Below are 7,290 nucleotides of genomic sequence, written 5' to 3' on the forward strand. Positions count from 1 at the left end.
CATGGATGAGTCTTGAAAATACACTAAGTGAAATATGGCAGACACACAAAAGGACAGATATTGTATGATTCCACTTATATGCGGGACAGTCATGTTCCTAGAGTAGAGACAGGAAGTAGAATGATGGTTACTGGGGCTGAGAGCAAGGGGGACCGGCAGTTACTGTTTGACGGTTCCAGACTTTCTGTTTGGGATGATGTTGTACAACATTGTAGATGTCCTGACTGCCACTGAACTGTACACTTAAAAATGATTAAAATGGTCAATTTTGTGTTACGTGTATTTTAACCAAAATAAAAATTAACTCCAAGTAGGAAAAGCTTGCGGAGTTGAATGAGAAAATGACATCCTTATTGTTTTAATTGATTAAAAAGGTAGGAAAGAAGGAAGAAGTGGGACTTCTCTAAATGCAAGTCTCCCCACTATTCAGAAGTATTGAAAGTAGAGGTTTCCTCTGAAACCTTTCGTGAGCGTAGGAGCAGGTACCTCAGGACACATCTTGCTAATGGATGCACAAAATAAATAGACATATTTATTTTGTCTATTTAAAGCACAGAGGCTCACAGACATAGTTCAAAGCTATGGCGCCTTGACGTTGAGTGTAGTTTCCTGGGAAGGAGCTTGGCAGTGCCGCTCTCACTGTTCAGGATGCATGCTGCCTCTGTAACACCTCTCTGCAAAACAAACGCTGAATGCTGCTTTCGCATTTTGCCTGTTTTTTTGGTAAAAGCAGAAATCCTCTTCAGATTTCTTTCAGTTAGCAAAAACAGGTACTAATGTAGGTATTTCGTAAAAGTGAAGCGAACTTTCAACAAGTGGACGATACTTGTGCTCCAGTTGCAAGATGAAGATGGTCTGACTAGATTAAGTAAAAGACTTGACTATATACTACTTACAAAAGACACAGTTTGTAGGTTAGAAGTAAAAGCACGGAAGAAGTTATATCGTGCAAACACTAACTATGAAAGCACACATGGCTCTATTAATACCAAAGTGATTTTAAGATAGGGTTTTACCAGAGGGAAGTTGTTTTCACAATCATGAAAGGATTCATTCAGCAGGAAGATACAATAATCCTGAGTATGAACCTAATAACAGAACTTAAAAGTAAGATGAAGCAAAATTGGACAAAATTAAAGGAGAAAACAAGTTCACAATTACAGCTGAAGATTCCCACCCACCTTTCTGTAATTGATACAATAAACATATAAAACAAATATAAAATATTTGAACCTATCAAACAAATGGACACTTATTAGAACACTAAAGCCAGTGGCTGCAAAATACACATTCATTTCAAGCGCACGTTGCTTATTCAAGAACAACCATACACTGCCCCAAAACAAAGGTAACTACGAAATTCTCAGATGTCGAGAAATTAAGCAACATACTTCTAAGTAACCCACTGATCAAGAAAAAATCAGAATGGAAATGAGATACTTGGAACGGAATAATAAAAATACAACCATTCAAAAGTGGTGGAATTCAGTTTACAGCAGTGCTTAGATGGGAATGTATAGCTTTAAATGTATGTGTACGGGGCTTCCCTGGTGGTCCAGTGGCTAAGACTCTGTGCTCCCAATGCAGGGGGCCTGGGTTCCATCCCTCGTCAGGGAACTCGATCCCACACGCTGCAACCAAAGATCCTGCCGGGCCACGACTAAGACCTGGCACAGCCAAATAAACAAATAAATAATTTTTTAAAATGTATGTGAAGTAATGTTTCTTTCTAAAACGTTCAGTAGAAGCCCTTCATCGATGAAAACGTGCAGTAGGATTTTTAACAGAGGATTCAGTTTTTTCAACAGATCTAAGACTACTCAGATTTTCCTTTTTTATTTTTTACTGTATGTTTTATGTTAGCTATGGCCTTGTCATATATGACGCCATATATATTCAGGTGTGTTCCCTCTCTGTTCACTTTGTTGAGAGTTTTTATTGGAAATGGATGTTGATAGCTCCCCGTCAGCCACATGATCCTGAGGGTAAACAACCAATACTCTTCAGTGTACTGTGTGGTTTGCATTTTTTACAGACTGTGGTTTGTGTTTTCACATCCTGTAATGTCTGCAAAACGCCCGTCTGCATCTGCTGCTTCTAGTAGGAAGAAGAGGAAGGCGATTACTCTTGAGATAAAACTCAAGGTAATTGCCCAGCACGAAGGTGGCAAGCCAGTAATGATCATCGCACGTGAGTTAGGAATTTTCCATTGATGATAAAGATCTTAAAGGATAAGAAGTGAATCAACGATGCAGTGAAACAGCATCAGTTAAATACACCACGATCACGAAGAAAAGAGCTGGGCTAATTGATGATATTGAAAAATGACTTGTCACGTGATAGACCAGATACAGAAACGTGCACACTTAGCTGACTGATGACCCAGGCTAAGGCAAGCAGTCTTTTCGATTCACTCTTTATACACAAGTGTTTACAGCAAGTCATGGGAGGTTTCAGTGCTTCAAAAGCATCATAATTTTCATAATGTGAAATTCAGCAGTGAGGCAGCAAGTGCCGATGTTAAAGGTGTTGAAGCTCTTAAGGAAGAGCTATACAGGACGACTGTGGGTGAGAAGTATTTGCTGGAACAAAAAGTTAATATTGATGAAACAAGCTTGTCCTAGGACTGTATGCCAGAACACACATACATTCATGAAGAGTCCAAGACAATGTCAGGCATTCAGAGACCATTTAACACTGCTTTGGGGTGGAAATGTTGCAGGGTTCAAATTAAAGCCTTTCCTAATGTACCCATTAGAGAATCCTAGAGCATTCAAGAATGTGAGCAACTTCCCATTTGTTATTACCATAATAAGAAAGCCTGGAAACAGTAGCATTGTTTGGAGACTTTTTTTTAACTGTTTGTCACAGGCAAGAGAATATTGTAGGCAAAACAACATCCCCTTCCAGCTGATCTTGGACAGAGCTCCAGGGCATCCACAGCATGTCTGTGACATGCATCCTGATGTAAAGGTTGTGTATTCGCTCCCAAACACAACCACGCTCTAAATGTGAACCATCACTGCAGCAGGGGAAGAAGTCACACAGCAGTGCGTGAATGGCATTTGGAAGGAGGTTCTGAAGACCTACATGGACGCACTGAAAGGCTTTTAACGAAGATTCTACTGTTGCCGAAACAGTAAAGTAACCAGATGCTACTGCTTGGGAAGCAGCTAGAATTGGACGTTGATAAAGAGGATATTCACGAGCTTCTCGGCATCGAGGCTGAAGAGCCTTCCAATGAAGAGCTGATTGAACTGGAGGAAGAAAGAAGTTGAGGCAGAGGAAGAAGTTATACCCGAGGCACCAAGAAAGTTCACAGCAAAGAAACTGGCAGAGGCGTTTGCTGCTATCACCAGTGGTGTACGGAAGTTAGAAGAAATGGATGTTAATTACAAGAGATTGGCAAGACCTGGCAGGCAGATACGGGAAGCTCTTGCTTACCATAGAGAAGAAAAACTATGCAGTCAAAACTGGTTATCTTCTTGAAGAACAAACAGTATGCCTGCTAAACCAAGTGTCAATGCCCCAGGTCTTTCTACCGGCTATTCTCAAGCCTCATCAGAAGAGAGACTGATGACCCTGTGGCTGTAGCATCCCCATCATCCAGCAGTTAACTGTAGTTCAATCCTTCAAAATTCTTCAGATCCAGTGTGCTTTCAGCTGGGTACATTACTGGTGAGTACCCATACAGCCATTCTGTTTTTCACTTTCAAGTACAGTATTCAATAAATTACATGAGATATTCGACACTTTATTATAAAATAGGCTTGTGTTAGATGATTTTGCCCAACTATGGGCTAATGTAAGTGTTGTGAGCACGTTTAAGGTAGGCTAGGGTAACCTAGTAGGTTAAGCGTATTAAATAAAAAAAATTTTTAACATCTTTATTGGAGTATAATTGCTTTACAATGGTGTGTTGGTTTCTGTTTTATAACAGAGTGAGTCAGCTATACATATACATATGTCCCCATATCTCCTCCCTCTTGCATCTCCCTCCCTCCCTATCCCACCCCTCTAGGTGGTCACAAGGCACCGAGCTGATCTCCCTGTGCTATGTGGCTGCTTCCCACTAGCTATCGATTTTACGTTTGGTAGTGTATATATGTCCATGCCACTCTCTCACTTCGTCCCAGCTTACCCTTCCCCATCCCTGTGTCCTCAAATCCATTCTCTACATCTGCATCTTTATTCCTGTCCTGCCCCTAAGTTCTTCAGAACCATTTTTTTTCTTTAGATTCCACATATATGTTACCATATGGTATTTGTTTTTCTCTGACTTACTTCACTCTGTATGACAGAGTCTAGGTCCATCCACCTCACTACAAATAACTCAATTTCGTTTCTTTTTATGGCTGAGTAATATTCCATTGTATATATGTGCCACATCTTCTTTATCCATTCATCTGTCAATGGACACTTAGTTTGCTTCCATGTCCTGGCTATTGTAAATAGAGCTGCAATGAACACTGTGGTACATGACTCTTTTTTGAATGACGGTTTTCTCAGGGTATATGCCCAGTAGTGGGATTGCTGGGTTGTATGGTAGTTCTAGTTTTAGTTTTCAAAGAAACCTCTATACTGTTCTCCACAGTGGCTGTATCAGTTTACATTCCCACCAACAGTGCAAGAGGGTTCCCTTTTCTCCACATCCTCTCCAGCATTTATTGTCTGTAGATTTTTGATGATGGCCTTTCTGACTGGTGTGAGGTGATACCTCACTGTAGTTCTGATTTGCATTTCTCTAATGATTAGTGATGTTGAGCATCCTTTCATGTGTTTGTCCCGTTGCGGAGCACAGGCTCCGGACGCGCAGGCTCAGCGGCCATGGCTCACGGGCCCAGCCGCTCTGCGGCATGTGGGATCTTCCCAGACCAGGGCACGAACCCGTGTCCCCTGCATCGGCAGGCAGACTCAACCACTGCGCCACCAGGGAAGCCCTGTCCATTTTTTGATTGGGTTTTTTTTTTTTGGATTTTGAGCTGCATGAGCTGTTTGTAAATTTTGGAGATTAATCCTTTGTCAGTTGCTTCATTTGCAAATATTTTCTCCCACTCTGAGGGTTGTCTTTTCGTCTTGTTTATGGTTTCCTTGGCTGTGTAAAAGCTTTTAAGTTTAATTAGGTCCCATTTGTTTATTTTTGTGTTTTTTTTTTTCATTACTCTAGGAAGTGAGTCAAAAAAGATCTTGCTGCGATTTATGTCAGTGTTCTGCCTACGTTTTCTCTAGTTGCGGCGAGCAGGGGCTACTCTTCGTTGTGGTACTCGGGCTTCTCATTGCGGTGGCTTCTCTTGTTGTAGAGCACAGGCTCTAGGCGCGTGGGCTTCAGTAGTTGCGGTTCACGGGCTCTAGAGCGCAGGCTCAGTAGTTGTGGCGCACGGGCTCAGTTGCTCCGTGGCATGTGGGATCCTCCCAGACCAGGGATCGAACCCGTGTCCCCTGCATTGGCAGGCGGATTCTTAACCACTGCACCACCAGGGAAGTCCCTCTCCTTCATTCTTGAAGGATAGTTTTGCTGGATGTAGAATTCTTCATTGAAAGTTTTTTCTTTCAGCACCTTAAATACGTCACCCCACTGCCTCTGGTTTCCATGGTTTCCGATGAGAAGTTAGATGTAAATCTTATTGAGGATCCCTTGAACATGAGGAGTTGCTTCTCTTTTGTTGCTTTCAAGATTCTCTGTCTCTTTTCAACAGTTGGACGATAATGTGTCTTAGCGTGGATCCCTTTGATTTTATCTTGCTTGGAATTTGTTGAGCTATCTGCATGTATAGGTTAGTATCTTTCAGATATGGGAGGTTTTCAGTCATTATTTCTTCAAATATTCCTTTTGCTCCTTTTTCTCGCTCTCTTATCCTTCTGGTCCTCCCATAATGCACGTGTTGGTGAGCTTGATGGTCTCCCACAAGTCCCTTGGGCGGTGTTCATTTTCCTTTCTGCTTCTCAGACTGGATCATTTCAGTTGTTCTGTCTTCAAGTTTACCTATGTTTTCTTCTTCCTCCTCAAATATGCTGTTGAACCCCTTTAGTGTATTTTTTTTTTCATTTCGGTTTTTGTACCTTCCAGCTGCAGAATTTCTATGTGGTTCCTTTTTATTATTTCTCTTTATTGATATTTTCATTTTGTTTGTATATTATTTTCCTGGTTTTCTTTACTTCTTAAGCATATCTCAGACAGCTGGCTTAAAGTCTTTGTCTAGCAAGTGTGGTATCTGGGCTTCCTCAGGGATGGTTTCTGTAAATTTAATTTTTTTCCTTTGAATGGGCTGTACTTTCCGTTTTCTTTGTATGCTTTGTGATTTTGTTGTTGTTGAAAACTGGACATTCCAATATTCCAGAATAATTCTGGAAATCAGAATCCCCCCCCCTTCCCAGGGATTTTTCTGTTCTGAATTATTGAAGGCTTAGCTGTGTTCAGCCAATGTTTTGACAGAGATTTCCTTGAATTTCAGAACCTTAAAAAACAAACAAAAACACCTCTTCCAATCTCCTATGGATTGGCTCTGTGCTGGGACAGTCTTAACACTTAGCCAGACCATTTATGATTCTGCCTCAGCCTTCACTTTCTGAATGCACCAAGCCTATAGGTCAAGCAGTGATGAAAACTGGGGTCTTTTCAGGTCTTTTCTGAGCATAATTCCTGTCCTGCTTTTCTAAATTCCCCAGTATACACAATTGCTTTTGAATGCACTAATATCCCAAAGAAATCCTCTCCCTGGCTTTTCCTCCCAGGTTTTGAGCAGTCTCTTATAATCTTTTGCCCCAGGTGGCTCTGCAAATTAAAAAAAAAAAAAAAAAAAAAAAATCCTTAACATGTTTTCCAGCAAAACTTGCTGCTTTTCCACCCTGAATAAATTCCAAGATAGGCAAACCAGAGATGAGCACCTTTAGTCTTTCAGGATGGCCCTTAGATTGGGGCAAACATGACAATTTAGGAATAAGGTCTTCTCTCTTTCCCTGGGACTAGAGGGACCAGGGTCTCACATTTGAGAATGTGGGCTGCCGTCTTCAAGACTGCTGCCAAGCCGGGAGAGAGGTTTGTCCAGGGCAAGTGAAAATGCCACAAAGCTTTCTTTCTGTTTTGAAGGTTTTTTTTCTTAATACAGCATCTTCTTGGTTGCTATAAACCTTTGTTTTCCAGAGTTCTGAAAAAGTTGGTTCTGACAGTTGCTGGTACTTTTTTCAACATTTCTTTGGAAGGATGGGTGTTTGGACCTGTCTACTCCTCCATTTTGCTGACAACTCTATAAATATATTATAAAACTATAATTAATTATATGTAAATGAGAA

The sequence above is a fragment of the Phocoena sinus genome, chromosome 13, assembly GCF_008692025.1.
Source record: "Phocoena sinus isolate mPhoSin1 chromosome 13, mPhoSin1.pri, whole genome shotgun sequence".
In the NCBI taxonomy this organism is placed as follows: Eukaryota; Metazoa; Chordata; class Mammalia; order Artiodactyla; family Phocoenidae; genus Phocoena; species Phocoena sinus.